Here is a 20,956-nt window from a genome sequence, read left to right as displayed (position 1 = left end):
GTCAATAGAGCATTTTTCAATGAAATTACGGGATTTTTCTGGGAGAAATAACAAAACGGGAGGGTGGCGGGAGATGGGTCTGAAGTACGGGAGACAAAAAACGGAAGTGTTGGCAGGTACGTCATGTTTTTTTTTATTATTAATTTTTATTTTTTGACCTGGAATCATTTAATTTTACCTCTAATATTTAAGCTATTCTTCATGTTTATTTTGTACACCCATACACACCCCTTCACACACATAAACTACACCAAATTAGCTTATTCAATTCACATATACCGCATGTGTTTGGACTGTGTGGGGAAACCAGAGCACCAAAAGGAAACCCACGCAAACACAGGGAGAACATGCAAACTCCACACAGAAATGGAACATTCTTCAGCACATTTTCTTTTGAATTTTCTTTTTTTTTTTTTTTTTTGGGCGAACTGTCCTTTTAAGAGTGGTATAGGAGCTCAGTGGACCTCTCACAGCAAGATGGTTGCTAATTCGAGCCCCAGCTGTGTTAGTTGGCGTTTCTGTGTGGAGTTTGCATGTTCTCCTCATGTTGGCGTGGGTTTCCTACGTGTTCTCCCATTTCCCCCACAAGTCCAAAGACATGTGGTATAGGGGAATTAAATAAGCTGGCCATAGTGTATGAGTTTGTGTGAATAAGTTTGTATGGGTGTGTATGGGTGTTTCCCAGTACTGGGTTGCAGCTGAAAGGGCATTCTCTGCGTAAAACATACTGAATAAGTTGGCAGTTCCACACATCTATACTATAGAAGTCAATGGAGCATTCTTCAATACACTTTCCTTTTGTGAACTATCTCTTTAAATCGTGACACACGGACAGAATATGTAGAACAAAAACTAAAATAACTGCGTGGCTCACACTATAGAAGTCAATAGAGCATTTTTCAATGAAACTACGGGAATTTTCTGGGAGAAATAACAAAACGGGAGGGTGGCGGGAGATGGGTCTGAAGTACGGAAGACAAAAACGGAAGTGTTCGCAGGTATGTCATGTATACCCCATGTGTTTGGACTGTGTGAGGAAACCAGAGCACCAAAAGGAAACCCACGCAAACACAGGGAGAACATGCAAACTCCACACAGAAACGGAACATTCTTCAGCACATTTTCTTTTGAATTTTTATTTTTTGGGGGCGAACTGTCCTTTTAAGGGTGGTATAGGAGCTCAGTGGACGTCTCACAGCAAGATGGTCGCTGATTTGAGCCCCAGCTGTGTTAGTTGGCATTTCTGTGTGGAGTTTGCATGTTCTCCTTATGTTGGCATGGGTTTCCTCTGTGTTCTCCCATTTCCCCCACAAGTCCAAAGACATGTGCTATAGGTGAATTAAATAAGCTAAACTGGCCATAGTGTATGAGTTTGTGTGAATAAGTGTGTATGGGTGTTTCCCAGTACTGGGTTGCAGCTGAAAGGGCATTCTCTGCGTAAAACATACTGAATAAGTTGGCAGTTCCACACATCTGCCAGAAGTCAATCGAGCATTCTTCAATACACTTTCTTTTGGGTGAACTATCTCTTTAAATCGTGACGCATGGACACAATATGCACAACAAAAACTCAAATAAACGTGTGGCTCTAATTTAAAACAGTTGTCGAAATTTACGGTAAGTTTTGCCGATTTGTTCATTGCCTTGGAGCGTAAATATTTAGCCTCAACGCACAACTGGAAATAACATGTTTGGCTGTCGACAAAGGCTTTCGTGAGAGCCGAGTGGCCTGCTGAAAGTTATATCCTTTACAGTGCGGCAAATAAATGTGTTATTAGCAAACACACTTGTTATTTGGTCAGTGTTGTTATTGCATTTTGTAGAGCGTGGCTCGAAGACCGTACTGTATGGAGTAACAAAGCAGGGGGAAGGAAACCCGTGCTCACACACACATACACACGCTACGGTTGTTTTTGCTGTGCTACGAGGTGTTGTTTTCAATCCTTTGCCACCCACGTGGCATGTTGGAGCGTGAGGAGAGGGTTCAGGTATCGCCATGTGTTCCCGATTAATACAAAAACAAACACTGGAGGTCAGCAGGCAGAACAGACGCCATTACACTCATTAATATCTGCATGACTTTTGACTGGCCCCGTGTGTCGGCAGATCTGTTTAACCATGGGTTTGCCATTGAGAACACTGTGCCACGATCGCAAACATCGGTGGTTAAAGATGGCACTCTCCAGATGGGAAATGAATGTTTTTCGAGGCGTCAGCTTTGGTTGTTTAATTTACAAGTGCTGTGTTTATATCTCCACCTCTCCCCCGCCTTCTGGTGATTAATAATATGTATTTTAGGTTGTTTTGTGCTTTTTTTCTGATTGACATTGGCTGATATCTAGAGCAGCGTGGCTGATTTGCATTACAGGTTAGTAATGCAGTATACAGTTGAAACCAGAAGTTTACATACAGTTTAAAAAAAGGGACATAAACATTTAAAAAAAAATATCTGATGGTAAATCATACTAAATATTTACTATTTTAGGTAGGTTAGGATTACCTAAATGATTTACATTTGCTAAATGCCAGAATAATGAGAGTTTTTTTTATTGAGAATTTTTTATTCATTTTTTTGAAGGTCTAAAGTTTACACACATTTTCTTGATTTTTTTTTTTTGCTGTGCTTTTAAACTGTATAATTTTGGTCAAATGTTTTGGATATCCTTCCACAAGCTTCTCACAATAGTTTGCAGCAATTTTAGCCCATTCCTCCTAACAGAATTGGTGTAACTGACTCAGATTTGTTGGTTGTCTTGCTCGCACGACTCTGCCCACAAATTTTCTATAGGGTTGAGATCAGGGCTTTGTGATGGCCAGTCCAAAACATTCACTCTGTTGTCCTTAAAGCACATTTTAACTGATTTGGCAGTATGCTTAGGGTCATGGTCTGTTTGGAAGTTTTAATTTCCTGGCTGATGTCTTGAGATGTTGCTTCAGTATTTCTCCATAATGTTCTTACTTCATGATGTCAACTATGCTGTGAAGTGGACCAGTCCCTCCTGCAGCAAAACAGCCCCACAACATGAATTTTTTTTCTTTTTTTTTTTGTTTTGTTTTTTTGAAAATACTAGTGGCCTAAGACTTTTGCACAGTACTGTATATCCATACACTCACCAGCCACTTTATTAGGTACACATTACTAGTGAGTAGTACTACTGCCTTAATCCTTTGTGGCATAGATTCAACAAGGTACTGGAAATATTCCTCAGACATTTTGCTCCATATTGAATTGAATTGAATTGAATTTTATTTGACAGATTTTAGTCAAACTGTACAAAAAGTATTCCATACACTTTGTTAAAAAAACCATCGAGGATAAAAACACAATAAAGCCCTGGGCTTATTTCCATTGTGGTCCTCTGTTAAATAAGAACAATGTATGGCTTCAAAATACTAATGAAGAATAAAACAGTCGCCACAGCGGTACGAACAGTCAACTTTTCCAGCACATGTTCTACACAGCTAATGGCCTTCTAGGAACCACATTATTAAACATTTTACGCACCATTCCCAGTTTTAAAAAACACACTCTATTACTAACAGTTAACATACAGGGCTCGAAATGAACCTTTTTGCTTGGTAGCACCGGTGCTCCTAACTTTAAAAATTTAGGCACATCAGCCAAAATTTAGTCGCACCACCAATTATGAGCACCGTTACTTCAAGTTTTATACAAACAGATTTATTGTATTTGAAATCAACACCAATCAAACTAACAAGCAAAAAATAATAATAATATAAATATGCGTGCGTGAGGAAAATATGTCTCAACGAAATCCCGTGATCACAAGAAAATAGATTTTTATTACATAACTGAGTGACCAAAGCATACACAGAGCGCTCACCGGCCCTGCACGCACTGCTTGAATGAATCTGTTAACGGTATAACTGTGCTGTTCTCACAAGTGCTGTCGGATATTGCACTGATGCTTTTGACATATACTGTACCTTATTATATGCATACATGTTAATAGCCATACCGGCCTTTTCATGAGTAGCGATATTTATTTACTCAGTGTAAGCCCGTTTGCGATGGTGTACGTGATGTTAAATTTGACATATAGCTGCTCTCGTGCTAGATGTGGCAAACAGTTACCTGAAAACTCCATCCCACAGACTTTTTATAGCGGACTTGAAGACAAAAGAAGTCTTCTACTCTTGGAAAAGTGTAGAGGTGGATTAACATTCAGCACATGATCACTAGTAAGATGTGTCATTATTTGTAACTAGATGGTTTCTAAAACTAAATCTGTCAGTGTTATCTTCAATCTCATCTTTAGCGCTTTAGTTTTCCGCGGTAGTATCTCTCTGTCATCCGAAGCCAGAAGGCGCTGACTGAGTGATTGACAGCTTATATTAACCAATCGTTCGCGTTCAGTGTTAGAGCAGTGGGCCATTAAGAAGAGCGCGAAGCCGGGGCAAGCATTACGGACTTGGCTTTGTTTACTGCAGCAAGATGACATGACAACTGTTTTAAACCATTCCCGAGCGCTGCGTTTCCCGTTCCAAGTGCAGACAAAGAGCTTAGAGATGCATTCCGCGTGAATGTCTCCTGAATCCGTGCATGTGGTGAACATTTTGCAGTAAAAACTGGTCGCACACAACAATTTTAAACACTCGCAGAAATGCTCCCAAATGTATTTTAAGGTCGCATAGATAAAATTTTGGTCGCAATTTCGAGCCCTGACATACCTAATTTATTTATTGACATGATATCATCACACAGTTGCTGCAGATTTGTCGGCTGCACATTCATGATGCAAATCTACCGTTACACCACATCCCAAAGGTGCTCTATTGCATTGAGTTATGGTGACTGTGGAGGCCATTTGAGTACTGTGAACTTATTGTCATGTTCAAGAAACCAGTCTAAGATGATTCGTGCTTTATGACATGGTGCGTTATCCTGCTGGAAGTAGCCATCAGAAGATGGGTACACCGTGTTCATAAAGAGATGGACATGGTCAGCAGCAATACTCAGGTGGGCTGTGGAGTTGACATGATGCTCAATTGATACTAATAGGCCCAGGGTGTGCCAAGAAAATATCCCTACACATTACACCCCCACCACCAGCCTGAACTGCTGATACAAGGCAGGATGGATCCATGCTTTCATGTTGTTGATACCAAATTCAGACCCGACCATCCGAATGTGGCAGCAGAAATCGAGACTCATCAGACCAGGCAACGTTTTTCCAATCTCAGCCTCAGTTTCCTGTTCTTAGCCGACAGGAGTGGCACCTGGTGTGGTCTTCTGCTGCTGTAGCACATCCGCCTCAAGGTTGGCCGTGGTGTGTATTCAGAGTTACCTCCCCCCATAATGTTCAGGTTACCCCCCCCCCCCCCCCCCCCCCACACCGCAAGCCAAACTAAGCCTGGTTCCATGTAGACATTTACACAACTTGTGGAATGTTCCCTTTTATGCGAGTACGCATTAAAATAATGACTCATAACCCCACAAAAAGCATGCAACGCAGTCTGGACGAGTGAACCAGTGTGTTTTACTGAAACACACAGGGAAGAGAGTCATGAGACGGGCACTGGGTACAACACCACCCATGAGTGCCATACCCGCCTCACGTGTAGCCATCAGTCCAGACACACACACACACACACATACACACTTCCTCCTCCACACTTCATATTAAAACCCAGAGTGACAATTACTGCCTGTGGGAGACAGAAACAACTCCAACTGCTGGACTCTCTGATGCTTTCAGTTGATGTTTCAGTTTATTTTGAAAGTTGAGTTCAATTTCATGTTTATTTGTATTGCTTTTGCACATTTCACAAAACGTGAACAAAATTCACAAAACTATTACAGAAATATGGAATATTTATCAGTGCTAATATCATTTTTTCAAACTAATATATGCAACTTGGAATACCCATCCTGAGGTAAATGGTTTATGCAGCGTCAGTTTGGATGCAAAGATTTGGAGAGGGGTCTGGCTGCAGACTCAAGCTGATCTGCATCCAATGCTTTTTAATGTGCAAGGCCCATATATATACATATATACATATATATTTATATTTATTTTATTTTATTTTTTTCCCCTCGGGTCAACCTCTGGAGCACCTTCAATTCACATTATGTGAAGTTTCTTTTCTTGCTTGCTTTTGCTGTTGCTTTTTGTTGGGTTTTGCCAAAGTGGAGTCATTACCATGTTTATTAGGGGATGTAGGGAGGGGTTTTGCGCTCGTGCACGTGCGCTCAGTTTCAAGTTAATTTGGATGTACAAAGAGAATATGTGTGGGATGTCGCATGCGCAGTGTTTCATACATCTAAATTTTTTACTGCGTACGCACAAAGCTGTAAATGTGTGTACGCAGTAAAAAAGTTTAGAAATGCCAACTGACCCAGCCGGAGCTTGAACCAGCCACCTTCTTGCTGTGAGGTGACAGCACTACCTACTGCGCCACCACATTGCCTATATATATATATATATATATATATATATATATATATATATATATATATATATATATATATATATATATATATATATATATATATATATATATATATATATATTAAGATTATTTAATTTAATATATAAATATTATTTTTTACTCCTTCATTTAATTTTATTCTATTGTTGATTAGAATAAATAATTCTTTGTGACATACATACACTGTTTTAAAAAAAATGACTCAACTTAAATTTGTAAGGCAACTTGCTGGACAGCTGATTTTTGAGTTGTCTCAACTTCGAACTGAAGTACTTGGCTCGATTTAAGTTGAGCCAACTAGAAAAGCTCTGCAGCAGTTTTAAGCCAACTCTTGTTTTTATTCAATTTAATTTGTACAGTGTACAGATGAGCCAGCTGTGCAGTTTTTCCGAAATGTTTTCAATAGTTATAACCGTGTGGCCAGTAATCTTTCACTTCCCCACAAATAAACTCCATGACCTTCTTCAGAACTGCTCTTTCTTACATAATGCAGAAATGCTGCATCATTTCAGAGTGATGAAACGCTGCTGGCACATGCGGCAGTGTGATTTCCGTACTCTTAGCTTCCCAGAATATGTTGTCAACTTTTAACAATTGTTTTAAATAGAACAGGTAAGAAAATAAAATCAAAACTCGTCATTAGTTATGTAATTGTGTTCACGTAACTTAAGGTGTTGATGGGAAATTTAACAGGAGTCCCCGAACCGCGTTGTGTTAAAAAAAAAAAAAAAAAAAAAAAAAAGAGGAAACACCAAAACACCACATTATGATCAACCATGAGACTCGGTGTGTTCGCCCTCATGCACTTCCCATAAGAGAACTGAAGACTCATGCCACATCACCACCAACTCATGGACTGCAAGAGTCAGGTGAATATTAAGGTTATAGGAATATTAAGGCAGTTTCTCCCAATTGAGCAAGAGAACAGTTTCTCGGATTTGTGCAAAAGCTAATAAAAAAAAAAACTCCCTGTGAAAAGACCAATTTTTAACCGTAAAACCCTAAAGAAATACGAAATATGTACCCAGAGGTACATCTTGCTCCATTTCCAACACAGGCCTATTCTGATTACGCAGCCCTATATCCATTTCTGGAGAGCGCCAAATATGTCCCAGGAGCTAGGTTTTATTTTGCAGGTTTTGTTTTCACGAATCCCCCAGAGGCCGCTTTGTGCACTTTTTCAGATCTTAAATTTCTCTCGTTCCAAATCTCGCCTGTTCATTTCACGTAAATCCACCAGAGGCCGCTGTCAACTGACTGATTTACTGACTGACCATCGACCAATAGCTCCAACTCTCTTTCCCTAAATCCAACCAATAGTATTTTAAAAAGCACAGATTGACCCGCCCACCCCCTCCCCTAATCCTAACGGCAGGGTTTTGAAAAGCAAGCCAGAAAAAGAAAGGCCTTCGGCTGATTTTAACCACGTTTTCAGATTTTACCATATTCTCACCCTGTTATTTACTTGTTTATTTTATACTTTGGCTTCTGAACCCCGTTGTCGTGTTCAACTCCTCTCTGCGTCGCAAGTCTGCCAACGTACATGTCGAATAACCGGACAAATTGCTAACAGCAGAAAAAGCCATCCATATGAAGGTAAGTGGTCAGCATGGTAGTGCGAAAAGGCTCTGTAGCATTAGTTTTAAAGATGAAATGCAGACATACTTTCCTCAAGCTACATTATTTTCTGTCTCCAGAATTGTATATAGGGTTACCTTTTCAGAATGAGCTTATTTAGCATATTTCTTAGCAAAAAGAAGGTTTAAAGTCAGACATACCTTCCAATTATGCTAGAACAGAATTAGCAAACTGAGAATACAGCAAATTGAACATTCATTTCATAATCAGTTTTCAAGATGTAGAAAAATATCGCTAACGATTTGTAATCATAATGCTCCTACACTCTAAAAAATATCTGTAAATTAGCAGTTTTCCGTTCTTTGTGATACATGTTTTTATTTTTTCCCCTTTTATTTATGCTTTCAAATTGCAATATGGAACCTTCCAACAACTTTTAACTTTGAAAAGTTAGAAAAACTGACTTTTATGAACATTAATTAGTTTGCGGTGGGGCTGTACGGTAGAGGTCTGCATTCCCGCGGGAGCTGCGGGACCCGACCAGATTTCTGCGGCGCGGGAATAAATTTCCGAATAAAGCGCGGGAGCGGTCGGTAACGGGTTTAATTTGGGACGGGAGCGGGCCGTTTAGCAATATCGCTCCCGAGCGAGCACGCGTTTGTATGTGTGTAAATGAAATAGCGCGATGCTGTGTTTAGCTTGTTTGTTGCTGTGTGTGTGTATGTGCGCACGCGCGAATGAGAGGTGTGTGTGTGTGTGTGCACGTGCGCGAATGAGAGAGAGAGAGCTTTGCCTGTGTGTGTGTGTGCTTGGTGCTTATGTGTGTGTGTTAGTGCGCGCGCACGCGACGGAGAGAGAGAGAGAGCTTTGTGTGTGTGTGTGCTTGGTGCTTGTGTGTGTGTTTATACAGACAGCTTGTTATAGGCTGTCTGGACTCTGTATAGTTGGGTGGTTTTCGTTTTTTTTCTCCCCCCGCTCTTTAGCGGGTAGAAAACAGAGCGGGTCGGGCAGTGGGACAACAAATGCTGAATGTAAGCGGGAGCGGTCGGGTTCGGGCTAAAACCTGGCGGGTGTGGGAGGGAGCAGGATTCGAAATTTAGTCCCACGCAGATCTCTACTGTACGTTATATCGAGTTCTGGGGATATATCAATATGATTCCCCAACGCGATGCGGGATTGTCCAATATCTTTCAAATCGATATGGTTTGAGGCCACACGTGCGCATTCTGCGCGAAACAGACCACTCCAAGGAAGCACGCGAGCTCCACTTGCACAAATGAGCGAATGATTGAAATGAATGATTTACTCTATGATTTACTCCATGAGTCATACGAAAAGATTTGTTCAAAATGAACGAATCGTTGAAGAACGACCCATCACTGATGCGACATGGAGGAACATGCAGTGCTGGTGTCGTATCCAAATCTGACTCCTCGGACAAATCTGACTTCCCCTCGTGTGCACATGCGTCACACAGCGCCTGCAACTGTCCCATTGGTTTATCAGAAACCGTTTATCGATCATTTCTTCCACAATTGACAGCAAATACGAACGTAGAAGCCTTGTCAAATTGACAAGCAGCACCTGAATGTGTTCAACAGAATTAAAAATGCCAAAATGGGATGAATTTATACCGCATTTCGAAAGCGAAACCACCTCATATATACTGATTATAAGTTCAGTATTTATTACACGACGGCCTTCTCTTTATGTTTATGTTATAACGCATTTAGCTCTGCGTTCTGCTCTGTTATTGCAAATTGACTCCAATTCTGATATATTCTAATCATTGTCTTTATTTAATCTGTTTAACCCTCCTGTCATGTTCCCATCTCACCCCTTACTTTAGTGTTCCCGGTCAAAATTAATCTGTTTTTACTGCTTTTAAGTTAGCACGAAAAACATTTTTGCCCACCAAATTTTTTTATCAACATTCTTTAACAGTGAACAATGTCAACACAATCTCACGGCAATTCGTAACTTTTTCATTTAGTGGCTAATTCGTATGAATTCGTACGATCTAATTCGTACAATTTAGTACGATTTGCTTATCCCCCAATGACGGTTGGGGTTAGGGGTGGGGTCAGGTGCCACGCCTCCTTTTTAAAATCGTACCATTTCGTACGACTGAACTCGTACGAATTCGTACGAATTAGCCACTAAACTGGCAAAACGTAAAATAGTTACGTTTTCTCGTGAGATCAGGCTGCTTAAAGTAGTGTTTAACATGAATTTATAGAATTAGACATGAAATAACTGCAGTGAAAATTCAAATAGGCACTGAAAATGTATTACAAAATTAACGATAGATGACAGAAATCAAAATACTTTACCAATAAACAGCTTGCTAAAATAACTGTCACAGGGCTGACCAAAGAAATTGAAATTTTAATCCATCTGAATGATTTGTCAACCAGCAAAGCACAAACAAACTGTATCCTTTCCTGTGTATTGAGTGCTCAAATTTTCATTTAGTCATTTAGTTGCACTGTATTAGTGTGCTGATGTAGGGAATAGTAAATGAGGGTACAGACGGTGATTAAGGGCACAGCACTAGCACTAGTTATACTCTGGCCAATGTTGAGTGAGATGCTAATGGTCTAATCCAATAAATAATAATAAAAAAAAGCTAAGCTAAAAGTGCTGCTAGACCCAGAGATTGGAATGACTTTGTACAGTCTGATGAGAGAATATAGTCTGGAAACCCATTCATTTCCTTTGGCGGTCACTTTTGACCGGGAACACCACAGGTGTAACAAAGTTGACTAAAACACTCAAAATTCAATGAAAAAGCTGATCATCACTTCTATATGTTTAAGTGCATAATGTGGAGGATACAATAAAGTCTTGAGGCAATCAGATACAATAACAATATTTACGAGTGTTTTAAGTGGTAAATCCGTCCGATTTGACCCGAACACGACAGAAACGTTAATTGATTTAATTAGCCCCTTAACTGGAGGACGTGAATTGATTTGTGTGTGTGTGCCTATAGTGTACAAACGGTTGATGGTTTACACCAGGGGTGTCAAACTCAATTCCTGGAGGGCCGAAGCCCTGCACAGTTTAGTTCCAACCCTGCTCCAACACACTTACCTGTAGGTTTCAAACAAGCCTGAAGGACTCAATTAGTTTGATCAGGTGTGTTTAATTAGGGTTGGAACTAAACTGTGCAGAGCTGCGGCCCTTTTGAAACTGAGTTTGACACCTGTGTTTTAAACGATTATTAAAAAAAAAAAAAAAAGGAAAATAAAAAAACATGCATTTTTCTACCAAACATTTTTTTTTTCTATTTTAATATCTCGCTGTTAGCTACTTTCAACAAATATAAGAATAATTATAATGATGATTGAAAGAGGGAAACCCCCTGTGTTTGAATTGTATTTTGCTAAAAAAAAACTGCTTAATAAGGTTTTAATAAAAGTTTTGACCCTCAAGTAACCATTTATAGGAAAATACCTAATATATATCTTATACCGTCATTCCTCCTAAAAATACAGAGATATGATTTTTTCCCCATATCGCCCAGTTTGCGGTGCTGTATTGACGGTTGGTCATTTCCTGTAATTTTACTCATTTCTCTATACTGTATATTATTTCTTCTATATTATATTATATTATATCAACCTACTCAAATGTTAATAAAAGGCGCTTTGTTAATCTGCAGAGTTGAGTTTTCAACATCAAAACTCGACAGAGCAAACGTGATCTTTACAAGCTTTTAAGCCAGTGCCCAATGGAGAACCATTTAGTGACCAAATTTATAGATCTGTTTGCGTCTCGACTGCACACTTTAAAGATTCTTGGGAGAGGGAATTAGGAATTGATATTTCGTCCTCTACTTGGGAGGAGGGACTGAGTCGTATTCATTCTTGCTCTATAAATGTAAGACTACAGCTCATACAGTTTAAAGTGATGCATAGATTGCACCATACTAAAGCCAAACTTAATAAGCTGTAACCTTCTATCTCTCCTCTATGTGATAAATGCAAAGGCGCAGTCGGGACCTGTGGTCATATATTCTGGTCCTGTCCAGAAGTATCTGAATTTTGGAAAAGTATCTTCAGACTTTACTCCCAGGCTTTTGAAATGGACATTAAAATTGATGTGGAAATAGCATTGTTTGGATGTTCAGACCAGGCTCTAACTTGGCCTAAACATCAACAACTCTCCCTTATGTTTGGCATGGTGCTGGCCAAGAGAGTGATTCTGATGGAGTGTAAATCCACGACACCTTCAATTTTTTTTTTAATGGTTAGCTGAAATGGTTTCTGCCCTCAAGCTGGTAAGGTTACGTATCTCTAGATTTGGCAAACAGAAGTTCAAGAGTTCCCACTTAGATATGCTTGGCATTTAAAGCAGGTTTGGCATGCTGTCCCAGGAGAGAACCCTGAGCTCGGAGATATTTGAGCCCAGGGCTCCCGCCTGGTCAATAAGCATATCAGGGGACTCGAGATCAGGTAGGTCTCGATAGCTCCCCTTTTAGAAAAAAAGGGGGGGAAAGGAGGAGATGGGGTGGAGGGGGGATTCTTCCAAAACGAAGATAGAGCAGTAAGGAGAAAATAATCCATTTATAGTGAGCTAGGATCACTCTGATTGGATTGTTACTGATTACGGATGAGTGGCTAGCCGTGCTCAATCATATCACGTGCTCCTCTCGAAATTAGTTTATGAAACTTCACTTGTATGACAAAATATGGGGCCCCTTCCTTAGATGTATAGGTTAATAAAGTTTCTGTAATCTTTTTTTTTTTTGGTAATACGTTTTTTTCTTTTCTCTCCTTCCTTTTTACGTCATTTTGTTTCATATTCCATTAGTCTGGCTGAGATTGTTTTACAGTTTTTGATGGTGCTGTATAATTGCTGTATTGTTTTATAGTGTTTTAATGCATGTTCTAATTAGTATCAGGTAATAACACCGAGATAGTTTTGTTAACATATATACATGATGTACAATATTTGGTGTTTGGTTTTTACAAAAACTTCGATAAATAAAGTAAAACGTAAAATAAAAATGTCGACAGAGCAGAGATCAACGTCACATAATGTCAACCCAAGCTCATTCTGGAAGCGTAGCCCCTCGGACGTTTCTGGAGACCGCGATTTACGTGGCCGGAGGTACGTAAAGGCAGTGTTTAGTTTTTTTCGAGCGAACGCTGCGGGGCGGTGTGGCGCCTCTCCGCCCCTCCTCTTCACGCTCGCCGGCCGACGGCTTGCCTCCGAGTGGAGGGCTTTCCCGATACAATCAGTTTGTCCGCTTAGCTCACAGCGTTGCATCGGCGGAGCGGAGGCCCCGGAGGAGGAGGAGGAGCCTGCAGCGGTGGATGACGACCGGGATCGAGTCCGGGTAACAGCAGGTTCCGGAAATCAGGTAAGATGAAAAACGGCATCTAAAAAAATAAGGGCGAGAACGCGGCGGGATCCGAAAACGCTGTCGAAATCGAAGACGAGGGCTTTTGCTTTTTTTTTGTTTTCTGGACGGCTTTTGCGAATCGTCGCTCGGGTTTAGGGAAGGAGGAGGAGGAGGAGTAGGAAGAGGAGGGCGGCCGAGTCGGCCGATCCAGCAGCTTTTCGCGCGAGAACGGCGCGGGCGCGAACGGCGCGCTCTCGTAAGAGGTGCCCGAGACGCGAAAAACCGCGCACAGCTGCCTCTCGCGGATCCGCGAAAACAAAAACCGCTCGAATACGTACCTCCCGGGACGTAAATCGCGGCCCGCAGAAACGTCCACGGGGCTACGTTTCCACAATGAGCCCGGGTTGCATAATGTAATTCACAGCCGTAAATAAACAGAAAACAATTGTGAATCGGCGTACTGCTCTGAAGTCCCCATTAAATATATGCATGAAAACATCGTCGACGTTTGCTAATTATCTTCTTTCATGTTTCACTGATGAAAGGCCTCATACAGGTTTTGTAACGGCATGAAGACAGAGAATGCTAACAACATTTTTGTCCTTCTTTAGCAGCACTCGTGGTCTTGTGCGGTTCTTTTCCACTCAGTCGGGTGACTGTGGCACCAGCGGAGAATAAAGTCAACTGAGGACAGCAGTCTGAGATCTCTCTTCACACAACCCTCCTCTACATCTGCTTCTCTCCCTCTTTTTTTCATTCTTTCCTCTCTCCAAGTGGGTTGATGAATGCTCTAGTTACGTTTGCTCTTGGCATCGCATGTATAATTTAGAAGCTGAATGCTTTTTCAGAGTCCGTAACTGGCTCCATGTGCAGAAGCAGGGTGTCTCCAGCCACCAAGCTGACTTCCACGCAATGACTGTCATCATATATACAGTTTAAAGGGCACCTATGGTGAAATATCGACTTTTCAAGCTGTTTGGACAGACATGTGTGTGAGTATAGAGTATAGACCTTCATGTTGGAGTGATATAAACACACACAGTCCTCTTTTTTTTTTCAATTTAACAACATAAAAACAGTGGACCAATTAAAGCGGTTTTTAAATCGACCGCAACTTGACGTAGGAGTGCGGTCACCCCGCCCACCAATATTGATTGACAGGCACCTTAGGCCGTACTCACACTAGGTACAGTTGCCTCGAACCGGGCCAAAGCAAGCTTGTCCCCCCTCCCGTCTCCCCCGACGGCCCGCGCTCACACCATATCGGGCCTTGGCATGCTTACGTCATCGCTGCCAACGTACAGGGTGAGCTGAGTGGACAAACGGGTTGAAGTGGGGAAGCCCTCCACAAGGAGGTAAGCGGTCGGCCGGCCTGCAAGCGCGAAAGGGAACTGCATCACACCGCCCCGCAGCGTTCGCTTAAAAAAATAAACGCGGCTGTACATATCTTCGGGAGCGTATTCCGCTGTCTCCAGAAACGTCCGCGGGACTACGTTTTCAGAATGAACTTGGGTTGGAATTAGCCGCTTAATCAAAAAGTTACGATGTGCTGTGAGATTGCGTTGGCATTTTCTAAAGTAAAACTTACTATTTGTATTTAGTTTTTCGCTTGTACAGTGGCTTTGAACCGTCAAAACACCTCTTAAGACGATTTTTTTCGGACATTATATATTAGTACATATAGGCCACATGAATGGTTTGTGAGCACAAGTGAGTGCACACAGCATGCTATATCATCTGATAATTGGAAGAAACAATTCCAAAAGGTAACTGACTGTGTAAAGCCACATCAAACAAAACAAAAATACGATATACAGTTGAAGTCAGAATTATTAGCCCCCTGTTTATTTTTTCCCCAATTTCAGTTCAACAGAGAGATCTTTTCAACACATTTCTAAACATAATAGTTTAGAATCATCTGTGCTTTTCATTTTCTGGATTGCTTTTAAAAATTGTCAGTTTAGGTTTAGGGAAGTGGCTGGGCGCTGGTCAATCTGTGCTTTTTGAAAATAATATTGCCTGGGTTTTGAGATGGAGGAGGTTGGGTCAGTTGATCAGTCAGTCAGTCAACAGCGGCGTCTGGTGGGTTTACATGAGAAAAGGATTCACCAATGGCAATCCCAAGGCAAATTTAAGATCTCAAAATGTATACACAGCGGCAAAACCAAGCTCCTGGGACTACGTATATTGGGGGAAATAATCAGAATGAGCCTGGGTTGACACAATCACAAACTAGTGATGGGTTGTTCGTGGACGATTCGTTCATTTTGAACGAATCTTCAATATGACTCGGGAACTACTAATCCTCTCAGGGAGTGATTGTTCATCCGCGCGTGCGCACATTTGTGCAGGTGTTATCGTTCATTTCAAGTCTTTTGAGTCGTTCATCGCAGAAAGGCAGAAGCCAGTCATATGTGAAAAACAATTGATCCGTTCATCTCTCGAGTCCTCTATCGGGTCTGAGTCACTCGTTCATCACGGGCCAATCATATGCGTTTAGAGCCGGAAAAAGAATTGATCCGTTCATCTCTCGAGTCCTCTATCGGGTTTGAGTCATTCGTTCATCACGGACCAATCATATGCGTTTAGAGCCGGAAAAAGAATTGAACCGTTCACCTCTCGAGTTCTCGGGTTTGAGTTATTCTGTCACGTGATGAAGGAACAACTCAAGAACCTGTAGACTCGAAAGGTGAACTAATTATCATGACTCCTATCGGCTCAGACTGTGTACATTGGTTAAGATTATATGTGACTGTCAGTGTTACGTGAGCGAATTACTGACATTTGAGGACATGAAGAGGTGAGCTGAGCAAAGAGACAACAATACCTTCATAGACAACAGAGCAGGTAAACATTGAATTATTATTTTCTCGTTCTTATAGTTTTCTATTTATGACTTATTTGTCGTGTGATCAACCTTTTGGGCTAGTTGTAGATGTGTTTGGAAGCAATTCGTAACATTTTAATAATATTTTGGCAAATTGAACCAAATGAACGAAACGACTCGAAAAAAGATTCGTTCATCTTGATGAACGTGACTCAAAGATGCAAGTCAGTAAAATGATCCGAACTTCCCATCACTGTCATTTATGTGGGAGATTTATACTTGGACAATTCAATCTCAGCACCGGATATGTCCGCCCCTTCATCATTAGCTCTTCCTTTTTTGGAATTTGAGCATGAAGTGTTCAACATTCCACACTTAGTTTTAACACTTGAATGAGTGCATTATTTGGGTATTTAAAGTACATTTATTCTTCACATGTAGAATAGTGCATAATTATGCGATTTGGGACGCACCTATAGTTGTTAAACTTAATTTTTTTATGTGGTCAGTGAGCAAAGATGGAGCCAAACCCTAGAAACCACATAGTAACGCACTAAACCCCACATTCATCAACACACTCTACAATGCCCTGAACACTCCCCTAGTGCTGTCTGTGTGAGCCTAGATTCTTTCTTCTTATCTTCTAAGTGCTGGGTTAAAGAGTCAAAGATGACAGATAACCTCAAACTCTGTGTTCTTCAAATGTGAAGTGTGTGATTTCTGCACCACTATAGCAGCATCAAAACTGATCGTGTTTACAAACAGATTTCCCAAACACTCCCCCATTGGTCATTCCAAACTCATGCCATTGGTCGAGTTAGTGTTGCTATGTTTGGCCTGGTAGGAAAAAGGCAAACAAACAAACAAAGAAAGAAATCTTTTGAAAGTGCCTCAGAGACACAGTGTTTCATCTTTTCTTAAAGAGGCGATAAATCTCTGAATGCTTACAGCTGTCTGCATTTAAAACTAGACTAAATGCACAAAATATAATTGTGTATACAGTACACACAATCAATAATGCATAATGCTAGATGTGTAAAGATTGTCATGTATATTATATATATATATATATATATATATATATATATATATATATATATATATATATATGAAGTCAGAATTATTAGCCCCCCTTTTTTTCTGTTTAACGGAGAGAAGATTTTTTCAACACATTTCTAAACATAATAGTTTTAATAACTCGTCTCTAATAACTGACTTATTTTATCTTTGCCATGATGACAGTAAATAATATTTTACTTCATATTTTTCTAGATACTTCTATACAGCTTTAAGTGACATTTAAAGACTTTGCTAAGTTAATTACGTTAACTAGGCAGGTTAGGGTAATTAGGCAAGTTATTGTATAACGGTGGTTTGTTCTGTAGACTATTGAAAAGAAAAAATAGCCTAAAGAGGCTAATGATTTTGACATTAAAATATTTTTTAAAAATTAAAAACTGCTTTTATTCTAGCCGAAATAAAACAAATAAGACTTTCTCCAGAAGAAAAAATATTATCAGACTTACTGTGAAAATTTCCATTTTCTGTCAAACATCATTTGGGAAATATTTGAAAAAGAAAGAAAAAAATCAACTGGGGGGCTAATAATTCTGACTTCAACTGTGATATATATATATATATATATATATATATATATATATATATATATATATATATATATATATATATATATATATATATATAAAGAACTTGTTTATGTTAATCTTTAAAATGGCTTTACAATAATAGTGTTATATGTGTAGCGGAGGCCAGCTAGTGAAGTGCTGTGCAAGTTAACCTCACTCCTTTGACCTCAGAACGTGCTCTGGTGACACACGCTCGAGATTGCGGTCTTTAGCCTCCCCGGGAGAGCAACCGACTTCCATGCGGAAAGTCGCCCGTTTGATCCCAGCTCAGAGTGGGTTGGGTTGTGTAGGGACGACGGGGTTACATATGTACAGAGGAGGAAATAAGTACTGAACACATCATGTTTTTGTTCCTGCGAGTAATATTTCTAAAGGAGCAGTTTACATGGATTTGAACACGATTAAAAAACATCTATATATATATATATATAAGTCGAAATTATTAGCCCCCCTGTTTAATTTTTCCCCAATTTCTGTTTAACGGAGAGCAGATTTTTTTCAACACATTTCTAATCATACTAGTTTTAATAACTCTTCTCTAATGACTGATTTATTTTATCTTTGCCATGATGACAGTAAATAATATTTGACCAGATATTTTTCAAGACACTTCTAAAAAGCTTAAAGTGACATTTAAAGGCTTAACTTTGTTAATTAGGGTAACTAGGCAGGTTAGGGTAATTAGGCAAGTTATTGTATAACGATGGTTTATTCTGTGGACTAAAGAGAAAAAAAATAGCTTAAAGGGGCTAATAATATTGTCCTTAAAATGGTGTTTTAAATTAAAAACTGCTTTTATTCTAGTCAAGATAAAGCAAATAAGACTTTGTCTAGAAGAAAAAATATTGTCAGACATACTGTGAAAATTTCTTTAAACATCATTTGGGAAATTTTTGAAAAATAAAAAAATCCAAAGGGGCGCTAATTATTCTGACTTCAACTTTATATATGATTGTTTTGTATGTATTATAACAATGACATGACACAGTGAGAAAGAACCAAACTACTGCAATGTAATTATTTATATAAAAGGCTTTTTTGGTGACGGCAGCTTAAAGACGCCTTTCATATGGAGAATGAAGTCTCATGAATTGCTCAGGAGTGAGTTTTTTACAGACTTCAACAGAGTGTAAAAATCTTGATGGTTCTGTGGGTCTCGTCTATTAAATCTGATCTTTATTTTGTATTCTCTATTGGATTCAGATCAGGTGATTGGCTGGGCCATTCTACAGCTTGATTTTCTTTGTCTGAAAACAATTGAGAGTCTCCATGGCTGTGTTTTGGATCATTGTCTTGCTGAAACGTCCACCCTGGTGTAGATGTTGTGGCTAATAATCATTTACAATGGGGAAATAGTGAAGAACTACTGCGAGATTTCAGCTGCTGTCTGGGCTTTCACTACCTTTCCACATCTTCCTTTCTTCATGTGGTCAATACTTTTACCCTGCGTCATTTTATTATGCATAACTGAGTTTGTAAACTTTTCTAAGTTTGTAAAGATTTCTTTTCTTTGCCTTTATGGATTCCTTTGCTTGTTACCAACATCCAGGGAAGATTTAAAGTCAACGGCACCTTTAGAAATATGTTTCCTGAGGAAAATGGTGACATGTTCAATACTTACAAAGGTCGCTGGTTCAAGTCCTGTCTGGGCATCCGCTGTGTAAAACATATGCTGGAATAGTTGGTGGTTCATTCCCCTGTGGTGACCCCTGATAAATAAGGGACTAAGCTGAAAGGAAACTGAATGAGTGCATGGGGCTTCCCAAATATTGCTGAAATAGAAAGAAAAATTCTAGTAATGGTTGTCTAAAAAGAAAAGTCACCTTAAAAGACTCCAGACTGTATACCAGCTTCACATCTGTGTGTCCTCACACCACCCGTCCTGCCTTGTGCCCTCTGTAAAACAAGGGCCATATATGCTGTTGGCAGTCGTCCACTCCAATCACACACACACAAACACTCATACGCGTGCGCACACACACACACTGCATTCCACAGGAGCTGCTCACGAGAGGCCTTCAGCGGGGCCGCGTCCCTCCTCCCGAACTTCTCTCTGTCAACACATGACGCTTAAAGTGAACCAAGCCGGACCACACAATGCTGAGCGCAGGAGAGGCGGAGAGCTAAACTCCAAGAGCGCTGTGTGAAAAAGCAGTAAATGCCAATTCTCATATTGCGTTGAGCTTTAGCAGCTGCTGCATTCGCTCCTCCTCCAATGACGAGTGGCTTCAGGGGCGGGGTTTGGTGCCACGCCTCCTTTTTAAAAATTTGACATTTTTATGTTATTGAACTCACTTACTGAAAACACTTACATTTCCTCGTGAGATCAGGCTAGCTGCTTAGAATATAAGGTTGTCAAAGTATCAACTTCAGTACAAATCGGTACTGACATTTTAAAAATGTCCCGACAACACTGTAAAAAATGTTGTTATTTTAGGATTTTTTTCCAGCAGCTGGGTGGCCGAAAAAAAAAAAAGTTAAATAACGACCATTGAATTACAGACATTTACCGTAAAATAACAGACAATAAGTTACAGAAATTTACTTAAATTAAAATTTACGAGAAAATTCTGTAATTTAAAAGCTGTTACTTTTTGTTTTTTGGCGGCAGCTTAGGTGATAGCTTAAAATGAACTCTCAAAATTATACTATAATTTTTGGATTTCATTATTAATATGCTGTATTAAATGATCGAAGTAATGCACTTTCTCCTGTTTTCTGATTGATTACTTCCAACTCGGCTTAAAAACAGCCTCATGATCGCGTCTGCAACTAGTACATGTAGGTTTGTTCATTTACAAATTGCGTGAAGTGAAAGTTAATGTCTCTCTTTGTCTATTTTTGTGTAAACCAGTAGTTCTCAAACTCTTTTCATCAAGTACCACCTCGGAAAAAAATTGTCTTCCCAAATACTACCATAATGAGCAGTTTTGAAATAGCGTAGTAGGCCCAGTAAAGCAGCTACAGCTCTGTACATTTCCAAAACGAGGCAGATTAATTCCTACTATTTTATTGTTTTAATTAGAATTTATATTTGTCAGCCACTTTAAACGTTATAAATAGTTTAAGTATTAACACTGTATTTCAAAAAAAAAATAA

At 39.8% G+C, this 20,956-nt stretch overlaps 1 long non-coding RNA gene across 1 annotated transcript in view; it reads right to left on the bottom strand.

The window, feature by feature from the left end:
* Positions 1-20,016, bottom strand: part of LOC141377991 (uncharacterized) — a 32,236-nt gene extending 12,220 nt beyond the window's left edge. The window contains exons 1-2 of the long non-coding RNA XR_012391229.1: positions 19,681-20,016; positions 19,479-19,586 (exon numbers count right to left, since the gene is read on the bottom strand). This is a non-coding gene — a long non-coding RNA (uncharacterized lncRNA). The remainder of the gene's footprint in view (positions 1-19,478; positions 19,587-19,680) is intronic.
* Positions 20,017-20,956: the final 940 nt, after the last annotated feature.

This window comes from Danio rerio, chromosome 15 (genome assembly GCF_049306965.1).
Source record: "Danio rerio strain Tuebingen ecotype United States chromosome 15, GRCz12tu, whole genome shotgun sequence".
NCBI lineage: Eukaryota > Metazoa > Chordata > Actinopteri > Cypriniformes > Danionidae > Danio > Danio rerio.
Note: the sequence above shows the minus strand (reverse complement) of the source record. Positions and strands in the feature narration are given on the sequence as shown.